A 17722-nucleotide genomic window follows, 5' to 3' on the forward strand; every position below is an offset into this window, starting at 1 on the left:
TCATAAAATATATTATTAGTGGCGATGAGTCTTGGATCTACGCTTACGAAGCGGAAACAGCCGATCAATCGACCAAATATCATGGCAAAGAAAGCCGAAAAGTCCACAAAGTAGGTCAAATATGAAGGTTATGTGGACAGTGTTCTTCGCTTATCGAGGTGTAGTGCAATCCGAATTTCTTCCGACTCGGCAAACTGTCAACAAGGCATTCAAGAAATTGAGGGTTATCTGTTGTTTGCGTGAAGCTTAAAATTACAAAATTTCAAGCCAAAGTAGACCGATCTACACTAATTTGTAACTTTTGATGTATTTATAGGATGTCACGCACCTAAAATATGTATTTAATTCCAATGTGAATACTTTAGAAAAACTCAATACTCTTGCTTAGGATAGTCAAAATGCTAATCTGAAGCATAATTAATATCATACTTTGCATTTGCACACATATTTGGACTTACTATGCCTAATAATATATACATATAAATAGTAATAACACGAATAAATTGATGAATTTACAGTTAAAATATAGTTCTGTATCAGAGCCTCATTCTTTAGAAGTATTTGTGGACTTACAAGCACATACATGGAAACAGAATGACCACAAATCAGAGGATCAAAGTGTTTGAACGCCACTGCACAGAATTTTCCGTTAATATACAAAAACAGCTTACGAATGAAGTGGTGATCGGTGAAACTGATGACTATTTTGCAGCAAAGAACAAATCGTAAACAAAACTGGCATCGAAAAGTCATCCTTCAGTTTTTCCGAAAATTGTCTTATTAATATTATACTGACGATTCGAAGAATTCGTTATAGTCTTATCTGCCTTCTTTCCCTTCTTCAACAGAAATTTTGTCACAACATTACTCATTTTATACATTCACGGCAAAGTTCACTGATTTTGCTACACATTACACCAACTTGTTTTGCTTCTATGAAACAAAGTTATACCAAACGCTCAAATTTGACCAAAACTAAGAAAAAACTACAATATCAAGTAATTTAATAAAATACTTTATTATCGCCTTTAAACTAGTTCACTGAGCCAATAAAGAATGGCAACGCCTAATAAAACATCTCATAGACATGTTATAAGCCTCGGCTGGGATGGCTCCAGTACCTTCTGCTAATTTTGGTATTTTCGGTTTCGACTCAGTTTTGAAGCGCCATTCAATATAATTTTTGACAGTTTCGACGTCATATACATATAATAAACTCACGTCTCGTCATCAGCATAATGCATTTGATGACTGTAGCGTCCTCCGCTACGTTGTCCAGCATCTGACAATTTTCATACCCAAAACATTAACCAAAATATAACTACTATAATATATATTTATATAACTATTTTCAGTCGCTCCATATGAGAAGTTGAGTTACTCTGCTATCTCCTTGAGCCAGCACAATGATTCGAGCACAAACAGTGACTTTTTTGAAATTACCGTCATTAACAGAGGTGTATGGACGACGACGATGAATATTTTTATGAAAAAAGGTTGAGGTAAATTGCTTGGCTTCAAACTGTCGCAAAAATATTTACTTTCCGATTTATTATTGTTACGTTAATTAGTTGGTAAAACATCTTTGTAAGCATTTAAGCATTTGTACATGAAAATAAATTCCTTAAATAACAATTGAAAATATTTATTACCTCAATCCAAGCTCGAGTAAGTTGTAGCAAATAACAGATAATTTTAACACTTCAAAAAGTGGGCTTCAATTTTATTTTGAGCCACTGAATTTAACTCTGCAGAATTTTCTAGAATTAAAGGAACCCAAAAGTTTAAAAATTACTAGCAAAATCAACTAAAGAAACATGTGACCATTATTAGTATCTTAAAGTAATCACTATGAATCTACTTAATAGCTATATTTTCAGTTAAGTTCTGTATCTAACAGAAAATTCAACAGTCCGCGACATATCTAGTAAGACACCTTTTTGTGGCAAAATTCGTTTTTTTTTTTTTATTCAAGGTAATTACCTTCAAGGGTGATACACTGATTATAGCGATATTTCACCTTTTCGATACCATGTTGGTAGTACGATTTGCCTTTTGCTTCAAAATGAGCCTCAGTATCGGCGATCACCACATCATACTACGAAAATTTCTTATACGGTGAATGCAGAATCAATTTATGCATTTTTGAGATCGTATTCATTGACATCCTTTTTTCTTCAATGGAAGTCATTTATTTCTCGATTTTACCCATCAAAAGAGCCAAAAACGCTATGTAATAGTCGCTGTTGATGATTCTTTCTTGTTCAAGGTAGTCAGTTTTTCCACGAGAGAGGGTTCATCGTGTGCAGTCCTCTCGAATGACTACCGGTTGGACTTTGGAGTAAAATGATGAAGCCATGCTTCATCTATTGTCACATAACGACGCAAAAACTCGGGCTAATTACGCTTGATCATCTTCAAACACTGATCCGAATCATCAACTCGTCCTTGTTTATGGTAAAAAGTGAGCTCGTGTGGCACCCATTTTGCACAAAGCTTTCTCATATCCAAATATTCATGAATGACAATATATACACGTTCAGTTGATATCTTTACAGTGCCTTCTATCTCGAACAACTTCACTTTATGATCATCTACTTTTCTATTTTGGAAGAGAAATTTACTTTTTTCTAACTGATAATAAGAAAAAGAATATAAAACTGAAAGGTAGAGGACTTTCTCATTACAACCAGAAACACATACTCGGAGAGATTTTGTTAGAGATGTCTAGGAACCAATTTTTTCGAGTACCAAGCAAAATAAAAAAAATATTTTGTTTTTTCTACCCACCCTAATATACATAACTATTTACACATATACGAGTATGCTCACAAGTGATGGTAGCTTTTGAGTGCATATCACTTTTGACTGAGTGCTTGCCATTGACTCGATCACTGCAAAATAATTGAGTTGAATGCCCTACAAAGCATAAAAAGTGTATTCAATTTAATTTAATTTAATTATATTACCGTTAAATATAATTAGAAACTATTTTTAATAACGCGAAAATACCGATACACATTTTTGTATTATTTTTGCAATTATCTGCGGAGAGTGATCACCGTAGTCATGTGGGTTGAGTGCAATGTACCGTAAGGTAAATTGTTGGTTGGAAATAATTTTATTTCTTCATATGGAAATCACTTTTCGTCAGACAATGTCATTATAGCAAGTTTCATATAAACAAGTGCAAGTGTGAGTTGCTTAAGTACATGTACAAAAATGATAGGAGACTTCAGAGCTGCGGTATAATATGACAATAATCTTTCTAAGAATCAATTAGGGATGCAATAAGATGCGGTAATTTCAAAACACAATTATACACAGTTTGCTTATTATTCAAGTGTTGATTTCAGAGCAAAAAATACCACTGCAACAGAAGTAAATGCGTGGATATTTTAATCAGCCAGTTTCTACTCGAACTCAAACTCTCCTTATTTGTTTTTCTCACTCATATTTTATCCATTGTTCTACGAACATTTAAGGAATTTAGAATTGTGAGTATGGGTATTTAGTTGCTTCTCTTGTACGTGAGTTGCCGCCGCAATTGCCACTTGTGCTTTGAAGCGAAGTAGCAATGAAGAACATTGCAGCAAAGCATACTGCACATATGGTATATGTATATGACACATTCTGTCTTTCCGCGCTCTAAGCTGCTTCAGCGTTTCCCCAACAATGCTTTAATTTTGATTTCATTTTGATTTTATACCGAAAAACATTTCGAGTTCGGTGCTTAAGTCTTTGGTTTTATATGGATTATGATTAATTGCAAACTTTTCATTATGATTAAGGGGGGGGGGGGAGGGGGGTTAAGGTCAAATCATACGAAAAAAGGTATGTTTTTGTGATTTTTTTCCTGACGACACAGTTAAAATTTATTTATCCAACTAATGCTACATCGAAGTATGCCATTCGAAAATGTCTTATCAATTTTTTACAAAGAAATTTAAAAAAATACGGCAATGGCAGCAATTGTCCGGACGGGTCTCGAAAAAAAGTTGAATTGCGGTGCTCCTCATAACTTCAAAACTATTGCACCGATCCTTCTTAAATTTTTTTGAATTTTTTCGAGAATTTGAAGTGAAAACACACAATTTTTTGGGAAAAAATCTTTTAATTTGTTATTACGAAATCAAAATTATGAACAAAAAAAGCTCTCCAGCGTTGCCTCGTAAAATATGTACAGAAATAGTGTTTAAAATTTCAAACGGATCGGTGCAGTACTTTTGAATTTATGAGGGGCACCGACTTTGAAAACGTGAGTTGTGGGAAAAACACGTTTAAATTTTCACAGACGCTCACAACCAAATCAGAGGACGGAGACTTACATGTGTATATCTCCGCCAATTTTGCTTTAATTGCTCTCAAATTTTCACAGAATAATCTTAAGATATACATTAATATAAAATAAAATAAAAAAAATGCAAATAAAAAAATAAAAAAAATTTTCGATCCATTTAATCAGACACGTTAAAATGGCGGCAGAACTGAAGGTTGACGCAGAAAAACCAAGAAACTGCAGTCGACAAACAAAACGCGTAAATTTCTGCGTGAGAACTTTCGAAGAATGCTGCAGGGTCTCAGTGTAGATTCCTGTGTTGAGTACAATCGACGAAGATTTGAAGAGGCGCTTTTCTAGAGAAGTATTAGATGGATTTCAGCTGGGTTTGCTGCTTCCAGAAAAAGTATGTGCTTTGAAAACTAAGGAAGTGGCAAATCCTATTGACTGCTTGATTGATACATTCAAAGGCCTTTTGACTAATGACAACGACGTGCGACGTTTGAAGCTCAAAGGTAAACTTGTTCACTGGCAGTGCCATTGGGGGCAGAAGCCAAAGTCAAAAGACAACAAGTTACCGACTAGTGCATTGGAAATGCTGAAGAACTGCGATGTAGACCTATACCCCATAGTTCATAGTTTTCTTCGCATATTCTGTTAGTTCTGAACGCTTTTTTTCGACACTTCGCCGCATGCAAATGTGGTTGAGGATGAACATAATTCAAGATAGATTGCTCGGCCTGGCATTCCTGCACACACTTCGTGACATTGAAGCCACTTCAGATGAAGTTCCTGAAAGATGGTTCTTAAAAAGGGAAATCGAAGAACCCTAATTACTTTGTGACTCATTATGATTGACCTCGACGCACCGCGATTCTTGCAGTGCCAGCCACACCTAACCCACTGTTGACTACCAAGTGAAAGCTCTTGAACATTTTTTTTTGTAATCTCAAAGCAATGAAAATGAGCGTAGCAAAAAGACAAAACAATAACAACTGTAATGTAATACCAACGGAGGTGATGTCAACACAACAACTTGGATTACAACAATGCTATGAGCCGCGGTTTCATAATTCCACTCATATACTCGCAGAGCACTGATGAATTGGGTGTGTTGTGCTGCCGCCGGATGATGATGGGCTGATGCATTAGACAGACAACCAGTGGAACGAAGTGAATGCAGAGCAGATGAAGAGCCACAGAATTGCGTGCGTGCGTCTTCATTTCATATGCAAGCAACGCAACAATTTATGCGCATTAAACACTAAATGGAGCGGAGGCGAGTAGGTGAGCCTCTGTTCGTATAAGTGTGTGCGTGTGTGTGTGATGCTGCACCTTCGGTATGCGCGAGTTCAATGACAATGCTACCATGCTCTGCGCGCCAGAAATTTACATTTCTAGTGCAGACCACGCAAAGCCAGAGGCACGCCAAGTGGGGCGCTGAAAGGCTGCGGCAACCCTACATCGGCTGGAGCGGTTGACAAAAGGGCGCGAATGAGTTATGATTGATAGATAATTTTTTGGAATTTCCATGCGAATTTGAATGGCTTAAGCTTTGCAATGAAAGAGTTCGCATACATTTAATTTAGCAATTTGCAAGCGTTGCCAACTTGCTTTTCTTTGGTTATCGTTGGCGCGCTGTAAATCACTAAAGTGTTATGAATTCGTGCGAATTAATGCATTTATGCATATTGTACTCGGAAATTTGTGCTTATTATAAGGCGAATAATCGCAAAAGTTACAATGCGATGCGATGATTGCTCGCTCTATCATTCGTAGAGCGATTACACGCTATTACGTCTGCCGATGATTGACCAAGAGGTGGCGAGGAAAAAACAAGCAGGCGGTCAGACCATGAACCGATTATGTAGTATTTACTTTTGTCCGATATACATAACAACAACTATATATGAAAGAAAGAAGGCAGCACTAAATTCGAGCTGAGCCGAGGCTATGAAATGACTTCCCTTATACAATTTAACTAAAAGTTTTCCCGTTTTACCTTATTGGAAAAATGTTAACCTATCCTCTTAAGAGATGTCAAAGCCATTTTAGCTTTACCAATACTGTAACGGAATATCATAGGTATCTTTAGGTTTTGCACCAACTTTTTCTCTCACCTATCGTATTTTCCAAAAACTATTTCGAACCTAGTTTGAAGCCGGTTTTGTACGGTTGTAGGATTCTGTGAGACGTTTTTTATGACAAAAGCTCAATGGAAACCTTGAAGCTTTTTAAGAAGGAATTGTAATAGATAAATTTGATTGAATTTAAAATTATATAACAAGTTTTTACCTGCCTTTCATATGACTTTTAAAGCTTTGTCGCTTTGGGATAAGCTTTTTTATGACAGAAGTTACATGAAAGCTTTTATGAGAAAAGTGTAATAGATAAATTGGGTTGAACTTAAAGTTATATAATAAGTTTTTTTCCGGAAAAAGACTTATGAAAGTTTTGTTGCTTCTGGTGTAAGCTTTTTTATGACAGAAACTTTGAAGCTTTTGTGAAATATGAGACAGGTCCAAAGTAGCGCCGGTACTTTTTTATGACGTAAGTATAGTGAAATTTTCAATACAATGAAGATTTGACTGTGTTGAAAATTTTGTGAAAACCTCTTTTATGACAAAAATGCATTGAAGCTTCGAAGCTGTCAAAAGTACAATGAAAATTATATTGTATTTGAAATTCTGAAAGAAAAATTGGAAGTTTCTAGAAAAATATTTTTGTGACAAAAATGCATTGAAAGCTTCGAAGTTGTCAAAAGTATAATGAAAATTATATTGGAATGAACATTTTGAAAAAATCTTACAAGTTTCTGGAAAAACTTTTTTTATGACATGCGCCCATTGGTACCTATGAAACTTTTGAAAAATCAATTATTTAATTTTTGTGGTGGAGAGAAAGCTATGAAACTTTTTAGGACAGACGTGCAATAGAAAAGTGGATTGAATTGAATTTAACATTTTTTGAACAGCTGTTTTAATGGGATACGTGCAATGAAAGCTTGAAGCTTTTGAATAAAAAATTTGTGACAAAAGTCTAATGAAAGCTTGAAAGCCTTTCTGACAGAAATGCAATAAATATTGTATTGGGTTGAAATTTAGTGAAACGCTTTTTTTATTACTAATGAAAGCTTTTTCACCTTTTTAATAAGCTGTTTTTTATTACAGAAATTGAATGAAAGCTCTGAAGCCTTCAAGAGAAACCTTTTTGTTGTGAAAGTCCGAAAAGAACTTTGATGATTTTGTAATAAGAGATTTAATGACAGTGAAAGCTTCAAAGCTTTTTATGGAAAACTTTTTTCAAATAACTTCAAAAGGTAGCAGTTTTTCAGATGGTTTTTGCTCTTATCGAATCAATACGATTTCAGAAGCTTTAAAGCTTTTATATCAAAAAGACATTTAAACGCCTTTTTATAGTCAGTGCTAGTTTTTTCGCTTTTTGTGATAAGTTTGTTTTCATTACAGAAATTGAATGGAAGCCTTGAAGCTTTCGAGCAAAGCCTTATTATTATGAAAGTACGAAACTTTGATAATTTTGTGATAAGAGGTTTCATGACAGTGTAAGCTTCGAAGCTTTTGTGGAAAACTTTCTTGAAAGAATTGGTTTTGTGATAAGAGTTTTCATGACAGTGGAAGCTTCGAAGCTTTTGTGGAACAATTTTTTGAAAGAACTTCAAAAGGTAGCATTTTCTCAGATAGTTTTTGCCCTTATCGAACCAATACGGTTTCAAAAGCTTTATAGCTTTTATAACAGAAATGTAATGAAAAGCTTTTCAAACCACATAGGTTTGAAACGAAACTTTTTACAAGAGTTTCTGCCTTTGTCTAAGATATTCCCTCAGGTATGCCGCTTTCGGGCTTGAGTTTGTTCCTACAACTCTTCATATGCATCTTTATACTTTAATTTTATTAAAATACACCGTTATGTGTACAAAACCAAAATACCCTATCGAGACCAATGGCGCCTTAGTTTACGAATTCGGGCATATAACAATGTGTGACTTGAAATGCGTTTCATTTCACTTCATTTCATTTCGCTTAAGTTTATATTGCTATTGTTTTTATTGTTGTATTATTATTTAAATCGCACACCGTGTGTTTCCTACAAATAACAAAGCATGAAAAAGCGCCTTTATGAAATTAGTTTATCATAGCCATATGAAATGTGAATTATGCGCGTATTATAAATGCTCATATGTATGCATGTGTATAATGTAATGTGTGTTTGTATGTAATAGATTATGTATGCTTATGAGTGTGTGGATGTGCTTAGTTAACTGTATAAAATGCATTAGTAAATTGAGTTTATGTTGGAGAAGTACAAATTACCTTTCACTTTCGTTGTGCGTTACGCTTGCTGCAATGTGTCGTTGTAATGCGCAACGTCGTTGTTGTTTTTATTATTGTCGCCTTTGTTGCTTTAGTTGGAATTGTCGTTAATATATTGTTGTTGTTATTACAAAAAAAAAACACAGTGTCTATATATTAATGCGTCGAATGCTCACAATTCCCACAATCGCTTCAGCACTAGGATGCTATATTTCCACACACGTGTGTATATGTGCATGTATGTGTCACATATGTGTGCGTGTTGCTTGCTTTTGTTGTAAGTAGCGCTTATATACAACACCTTGCGCTGTCAGCAGCAAAAATGTCGTTATTGCTTTTGTTGCTGATAATTACAATTTTGTTGCAATTAAATTTTTTATTGGTTCGTAGCGTTGTTGTTGTTGTGTTTGTCGTCGCTGTTTAATTTTATGGTTTTTTTTTTATAATTTCTTAATAGCACATTTATTCATCACGAACGTTTCACTCTCCAAGCACTTGTCTAATTGCATATACTTAGATATTTATAGAAATATACATTAGGGTGATTAAAAAAAAATAACATTATTTCAACTATTTTAGATTTTTATATTAAGAAACGTCATTTTAAATTGCTAAGCTCATGGTCTTATGGGAAATTTACTGTGAGAAAAATGGTCTCTACTTTTTCCTGTTTTATGATTTTCTGTTTTTGTGTTTTCCTTTGATAGACATTGACGTTTGACGTTGAATATCTTCTAAACGCTGAACTTAATTGAAGAATAATGTAGGCCATTTTTATAGAGCCGGAAATTTCCCACAAAACTATGAGCTTTGCAATGTGAAATAACTTTTTTATTGAATCATAATATTCAAAAGCAAAAAAATAAATAAATTTGACTTAAAATAGCCCAATTTCAACGGTTAATATCTTTAAAACGGTTAGATTTACAAAACAATCCTAATAAACCTTTTTTGAAGAGTATTCAATTTCCTATAAGATCTAAAAACCAAAATATACTTTCAAGTAGTTTGTAGCGAGATATGAATTTTTCCAACTTATAATAATAGCCTTCTGATAATAAGAAAAAAAATTGAACACCGTTAGGCGGAGAACCTGCTCGTTACAATTATGAGCTCATACTTCGAGAGCCTTTCTTATAGATGTCTATATATCAAAGTAAAGGTTAGGTTAGGTTCGGTTAATCAGGTAGGCCAATAAGCCACGCATAGACCAGTTTTGGTTCTTTTCGATACCAAATGCAACCAATCTTTAAGTTGCCTGCGCTTGATGAGAATTTTAACAGACTCTGCGGCCTTACTATCGATACCTCCTCCAGTGTATTAAAATTAGCAATTTTGTGCTTTCTTCTGAGCACAAGTAAATCCGTTTTCTCCGGATTCAACCCTAAACCCGCTTGCGATGCCCAATTCCGGGCTGTATTGAAAGTGGAGATCATAATATTGCTAATGCTCTGTAGACACCTACCCGTTATTAAAAAAAGTAAAGTTAAGTTTCTTAGTAGCTTATTCACCACTAATGTCCATAGAAGCGGAAATAGCACTCCATCTTGTGGAGTACCTCTTCAAGCTTTCTTAGTTATTTTAGCGTCGTTGCATTCTGTTCTTATCCGTCTAGAGGTAAAAAGGCTTCTGATCCAGCGTTGTATAGCAAGATCAACACCTATTAACTGGATACTATTCAGAATAGATACCGTAGAGACGTTAGTGAACGCTCCAGAAATGTGCAGAAATGCTTTAAGACCATATTCCTCATATTTAAAAGCCCTTTCAATATTGAATACCAGTGTATTGAGTGCAGCATCAGCTGATCTGCCTTTCGTAAATGCGTGCTGCGCCTTGAACAAGCTTCCTGGACACGCTGCGACACTAATCACGCACATCCAAGAGTACCAGAGTAAGAAGCAAACATTCTTTTTCTTCTGACCCACCCTAATATACATACATAAACATATAGTATGAACATAATTTAGTATATATGTATATGCACATGTATCACTCAGCACTGTAATCTTTATTATTTCTACTATTCACACGACTTTATTGCCACCACTATTTTATTATCTGCATTTTCTTGGTAATATCGCAAATGCTTACAATGTTTTTGCACACTCTCTTTGCAATTTTACGGAAGTTTCATAAGATTTGCCATTCCGTGTATATTTATGTCTTCCTTAAAATACAATTAATAACTTAATTATTTATATTTAATTCTGAGTCATTAAAACGACAATAACACTTAACACCACGGATATTGCCGGCAGGTGAATTGCTGCGAATGTCGCTCGAAGGCTCAGAAAAGCCGGCTATGTGAAGGGATCCCAACAGGGTCACGCTGAAATTCTATCTTCCTTCAATTGCATATGTGAAAACTTGGAGCACAGCGTCGCAGAAGTTACTCCTGAGATCTGTTGCTTCATTCACATACCGACTCGGTAGATGTGGCAGGAGAGAAGTCGCTAGGGGAGAGGCGCAGTTAGCTCTTTCACATCGGAACCGAAACTAAGAACGAAGGTTGGAGTGTGAGGCTTCTATAATAATCTATTATATAGTAATTACGTCGAACAAAGCTTTAAGCTACCGAACTACTGTAGTGTTTTTCAAGCAAAAGTGGCTGCTGCTAAGATAGCAGTAGACTTACTTCTCCGAAGTGCTACCTCAACCACCATTCTCTCCCACAGCAAAGCGGCAATATTAAGGTTGAGATCGCAAACTGTGTGATCAAAGTTAGCCATGGAGTGCCTAAACTCACTAAATATAGCATGAAGCAACTTCATTATCAGATTCTTTTTTTTTTGTTATGCGCGGTCATAGCGGAATCGCTGGGAATTGCAAAGGCTAAGAGTTATCAAAAGGGGCACTTTTACTCGCTCACATCGGAGTGGGATCGAGTTTGTTCTAATTTGTCATCCTGTCAATAGACCTAAGGATCTGGTGTGTGCTTAGCAGGCTTTGGCCGAAGTACAACTTCAGCGCGTTTGCGCAAACTTTCTGCTTAAGAGTCTACTAACTAAACTACTTGTTCTAAGCAAAGTTCATCTTAAAATATTGTCCTTCGGATGTAAAAATCAGATCTTACGTAAATTGCCAAGAGTTATATGAAATAAGATGAGGTAGAAGATGATATCTTCTCCATTTAGTTCTATGGCTCAAATTATTTTCGCCAGGTGTGGATTGAAGAAGTCGCATTATAGCGAGTCGCCTTGTCTGAAACCTCGTTTGGTATCGAACGGCTCGGAGAAGTCCTTCCCGATCTTGGGGGAGCTTTTGGGGTCAGGGATCTCACTTGGACAGTTTATAATGTCGGTCCATTGTAATACCTAGAATCTCTATAAAATTCATCATAAAGACGCTCAAAAATCGGTAAAGCGCTTTGAGCCGATCACAAATGTGTTGAGGCAGTTAATGTTTCGGCTATGTATCTTCGTTCGCCGTAGTTGTGACTACCGAAATGTTTCTACTTCAGTCTCGAAGATTGAAAAAGAAACTGCCTGAATGTTCCATGTAGCTTCACGGAACGGAAAAGTGGTAAAAACTCAGTACTAGCCGTTAGTTTGCCTAAAACTGCAGAAGCATGAGAAGATATGTACTGGAACGAAGGCAACCCAAAAACCTTGAATTTTGAGAGAGGTTTTATAAGCATCCCCTATATTAACAAAATACTGTTCAATGAGCCTTAGCATCACCCATTTTTATATATTTCGATAATCCTTTCTATTCAAACTCCTCGTTGAACGGCCGAAAGTTCTTAAACAACAATTTTACTGAACACTACTTTGATGACCGGACCGGAGGATGGAGTCATGTGTAGAAGTTCACGCAAGTGAGGAAAGTTCTCTGATCGCCATTCACTTGGGAGTGGCCAGAAACGATTCTTTTACATATGACTCAAGCAGCTCACGACTTCCGGTCTTTGACCAAGTATCCTCTGGGTAGCCTAAGAACATCCGTTTGAAGGCGAGCTAAAGTGAGAAGGCGAAAAATCCCCTGCATAGGGTTGTGCGCTGGGTTTGGGACCCGCCACGTAAAAACCTCCCCCAATGAAAAACAACACACAGCCTGCTGTTGTTGACTCGGCTATAATCGCGTAAGCGGTGTCTACGCCAGTAAAGAAGAAGACTTTGAAGACCACCTATTCAATTATTTATATTTTATTATAATTTAATTTAATTATTTTTTTGTAGTAAAAATATGTAAATGTCTTTAGAAGTGCAGAAATTATGGTAAAAACCAGCAGCTAGACTTTGCAATTCGATTAAGAAGGGAACTATAGGGTTCATTTCGTTATAAAGAGTACAAACCACTTAAAATAAACTGAATTTTTCTTCTTATGAGACTCCCAGTAGAAGTACTAATAAATAGTGCTATAAGTGATCTATAAAAATCGGGAACAAGTTCGACTAACGAAAGCACAGTTACTCCGCGACGGATGTTAAGACATCATCACAACAAAGTAAGCAACACAAATAACCAACCAAGTGACTCTACAACTTTTCATGCTAATTTTAATTTTTCTCTAATTATTATATTTAGAATTCATCAAATCTTTATGACAAAGCCAAGCAAAATTAATATTGATGTACGATCACTTGAGCAACAAATACATATGTATTTTTGTATGCATACCTTTACATATGCTCAGTACATGCAACGATCACAGCAGACTTCGAGTGAGCTTATTGACGTATTGGTGAAGGCGTGTCAGACTCGTTAGAAATAATAGTAATTCTTACCTCCGCTTCTGTATATATTTATTCTATAATAACAAATCACATTTATGTGCTTTGTCTTTGCTTTTGCTTCTGCTTTTGCCAATGCCGTAAATACAATAATCACGTCGTGGAGACTCGCAAAATATGCGAGACTCGTAGAAATTGCTGAGCGCTTAGTCACAAGCGATGAAGCAGTCGGTATGTAGCCACACATACATTTATTCATTTATCCATATAGGGTTTCTCAATAGAAAACTTCGTTATGTCAGATAGAAATCAGACTAGAAATGGTGAATATATAGTACATATATAAGAGTAGTGGAAATGTCTCGTTAGCTGAGATTTTTCATCGCACTGAAGAAACTACGAAACTACGTATTCTTAAAAATACTACAAAAAAGCGAATTTTATTTCGAAACTGAGTTCAAAAATATTTAATTAGTTCAGGTGCTCACGTTGTTAATAGTCTTCGAAGTCTTTTACGATGCGGTCATATTTTTTGACGAAATCGCGCTTCGAGCTATGTGAGATATATTTCGTAGAGCTATAAACCATTGCTAATATTTTATAAGGGATCGTTGTCACTGAAAATTCTCCAAACTCGCGGCTTGCGCGTAATTACAAAAAGGCATACGAATGGGTTGGATCTTTGTACTATTGACTTAAAAAATCCATCTCGATATTGTGACCTACCGAAATAATAGTTTCACCTTACACAAGGGACACCATGATGTATACGCAACATTAGAAAATTGAGCCTGACAATGGCAACCATATGTCAGGATTAATGAGTATATACTACAGAGATCAAGCAATTTTTTCTTGTTACTATGTCGCAGAACCGGCAGTTGGCGCAAGAGACTAGTGTTTCTCGAGCCTGCAGTGTCCAGTATACGGTGCGACAAGGAGACGGAATTTATCTTGGGGGATGTTGATCATATCTCTAAACCTGGCTAGGTTGTAACCTACCAGCAGTAACTTGGCGTGATGCATTCCTGTTGCCTGATGCTAGTGCAGTTCTCTCCGCACTCTCTCACCCATGCGGAGGAATTATGAAGTGAGATTCCACCGCAATTCAAAGGCCTGGTCATTGCCGGCTAACCTTTTATAACCCGGCACCCAGATCAGGTGTACACGGTTGCAAACTAACAGACTGTGCAGCCGTCTTATACACTTCTCCAATAAGAGCGATTTAACTTCATAAACTGAGATCGCTTTTATTGCTGCTTGACTATCGCTGAGTATAGCGAAACGCTGGTTGCGTTAGTTCCGTTAGCGACACTAAGTAATTTCTTAGCACCATAGAGCTATATTTATTCCATTTCTACAATCGACAAATCCCAATTGTAAAACCCTTTATATATAAATACATACATATGTACATAAATATGTGTTCCAGGCTACGCAAGCACCTCCAGCAGTGAAATTTCAGCTTGCGCGTGCCCTCACATCATCATACAAATGCATATATAAACACACACACACATGTATACACATAAACAATAGTTTGAACAATGGACAACAACGTGAGTGGAAAGTAATATCAAAATACACACATATGTACATGTATGTATATATGTATATGTACGCATATGTGTGTGTCTTTATTAAAATTCAGAGTGTGAGGCGGAGTCGCCGTTCGAGGTGCTGACAATACTAACTGTGGTGACTAACTGTGAAACTGTGCCTGAGTGACGAGCTAGCCGCCTAACGGACTAACAACTAACAACCAACAACTGGCCAAACGACTAAACAACTAAGCAGCCAACGGTGCGTCTCACCAACTGACCGAGTAGTTTCTTATTAAATGGCAATATTTTTCCACGATAAAAATCATTTCTGCCTCTTTGCCTCTCCACTTAAATTTGCTTAATGCTTTAATTCGTTTATCTCAATCGTTTTTGTTTTTGTGTTTTTATTTATTTTTGGTTTTTTTTTATATTTTATTTTTGTTGTTTGTGAAGAACTTGTTATTGCTGCTGCTGGTATTATTGTTGTTGTTGCAGGTTGACACTTGCACTAGTTTAAATTGGCATTTGGATTTTTGAACGCACTTGTTCTCATGCTTTTGACTATGCTTATTTTTGTTATTGTTCTATTATTTTGTTATTTGCTAGTTTGTTGCACTTATTGTTGCTTTAATTGTTATTGTGGGGTCGCAAAGTCACACGGCAATTAGAGCAGCTCGAAAGAATGGAAAAACTTCAAAGTTTCAAGGCACCGTAAAAAGGTGAATGAAGTCATAAAAGCATAATGAAAACGTTTGGAAGCAATAACAAATGAAATAAAATTAAGATGTTATAACAAAAAAAATTAAATCAAATACAGAAAATAAAAACACAATTTGTTAAAAAACTGCGAAAGCTTAAAACTCAATAAAATAAAAATAAAAAAATAATAATTGAAATTAAAAGTTAATAAAACATAAAATTAGTTAATTATTTGGACAATGCAAAACAAATTCATTAAAAAGTAAGAATTAAGTTTAAATAAAATAAGAAAATGTTTACTTAAAGATAAATAAATTGAATAAAAAATGAATAAAAGTAAAAACTAAATGAAAGTGAAAATAATAAATCAAGTACTTTAACAAAAAGTTGGTAATAAAAATAAAAATTAAAACAAATTTTAACAATAAAAAATATTACAAAACATGTGAAAACAGTAGCCAAATAAGTATGTCAATGCAAATAAACACACAAAAAATAAACTAATTAATGTAGAAAAATAATATTTTATAAAATTAAAAAGTTTGAAAAGCAATTATTTAAATATATTAATACAATACCGATAAAAAAAAAAATATTTTAAATATATAACTAAAATAAAAAATTTTTTAAAATTAAAATTAAATAAACAAAAACATTTTTTTTTATTTACAACCAAAATATTTTAATTAAAAAATAAGAATTAATTTTAAATAAAGATAATTTTTAATTAAAAAATTAAAAAAAAAACATAGAGCAAAAATAAATATGAAAGTTAAAATCGAATGAAAATGAAAATAAAAATGAAGAAAATACGGGTGAACACATTATAATAGTATTAAAAATAAAAAACAAAAAAATATAAAATAACATTTGAAAACTAATAACATTTAAGTACCTTAAAACATATAAAAAATTAAGCACATTAAAAAAAATATTTAAGCATTTATTTAGCTTTTCAAATTATTTATTTTTATAAAATTTATTTTTTTTTTACTTTGATTCATTAAAAAAAATAAAGAGAAAATAAAAACATATTTTTAATTATAACTTATAATAAAAAAAATAATCAAAATACAAAATTGTATGTTATTTTAATTACACAACTACTATATGTACATCAACCACCTGACGTAACCGCCGCCAAAATGGATCAAATCGTGAATGCACTATTCCCCACACACGAAACAAGGGCCAATGATCCAGAACAAATTTTTAAGAACTGCGCAAATCCCCCAATTTACCCTTGAAGAGCTGCAAGTAGCCACTGGCAAGCTCAAGGCCAACAAATCACCCGGCCCGGACGGGATCCCAACAGAAATCCTAAAAATTTTCGCTGCAGAGTGGCCGGCAGTACTGTTGAATATGTACAACGTTTGCTTTAAAGCCGGAATATTCCTTGAACCCTGGAAAAACCAACGGCTGGTGCTACTCAGTAAGGGAAAAGGAGACCCCAATTCGCCATCAGCATACCATCCATTGTTCATGCTTGACACAGCGGGAAAGCTCTACGAAAGCCTACCTAAGCCTAGACTAAAATCGGCTATCAACGAAGCTGGAGGACTGTCCCCTAGACAGAACGGTTTCAGACCCGGCAGATCAACCATAGGAGCTATAAAATGCGTCATAGAAAGCGTAGAAGCCGCACAGCGCAGATGGCATAAATATAAAAGAATAGCGTTGCTGGCGACTCTAGATTTCCGAAACGCCTTCAACAGTGCTAGATAGGTAGATATGATCGACGCCCTCGAGAAAAGCTTCAAGATACCCGACTACCTCAGGGCGGTGGTACGGAGCTACCTCAGTAACAGGAAACTTCTGTACGATACTAAAGAGGGATCACGACAGATAGCAGTCACGTCAGGGGCAGCACAAGGATCCATTCTGGGCCCAGACCTGTGGAACATTAGTTATGACGAAATATTAAAACTAGAAATGCCAGATGAAACGCATCTAATTGGCTATGCGGGCGACATGCAGCAGTAATCACAGCTAGGGATACAGAAGAAAGCTGAACCAGGTCATGATACGGACGCAAGCATGGTTCGACACACACAGCCTCCAGCTCGCCACGGAGAAAACTGAGCTACTGCTGCTAACAAACAAGCACATACCTCTCGAGATAAACATGCAGATGACTACGGATATCCTTAGGACAAAAAAAGCCGTTAACTACCTAGGCGTAAGACTGGACCC

General features: G+C 35.4%; 1 protein-coding gene across 9 annotated transcripts in view; it reads right to left on the reverse strand.

Moving 5' to 3' along the window:
- LOC105229001 (uncharacterized) overlaps positions 1 to 17722 on the reverse strand; it is a 40859-nt gene that overhangs the window by 19301 nt on the left and 3836 nt on the right. For 5 of the 9 annotated variants that reach the window (XM_049452005.1, XM_049452004.1, XM_049452008.1 and 2 more), the window contains exon 2: positions 8611 to 9109. The gene's annotated coding sequence lies outside the window, so the exon portion shown is untranslated. Of the gene's footprint in view, positions 1 to 8610; positions 9123 to 17722 lie in introns of all 9 variants that reach the window. The other 4 variants (XM_049452003.1, XM_049452002.1, XM_049452007.1 and 1 more) reach the window with 1 other exon arrangement.

The sequence above is a fragment of the Bactrocera dorsalis genome, chromosome 3 (assembly GCF_023373825.1).
Source record: "Bactrocera dorsalis isolate Fly_Bdor chromosome 3, ASM2337382v1, whole genome shotgun sequence".
In the NCBI taxonomy this organism is placed as follows: Eukaryota; Metazoa; Arthropoda; class Insecta; order Diptera; family Tephritidae; genus Bactrocera; species Bactrocera dorsalis.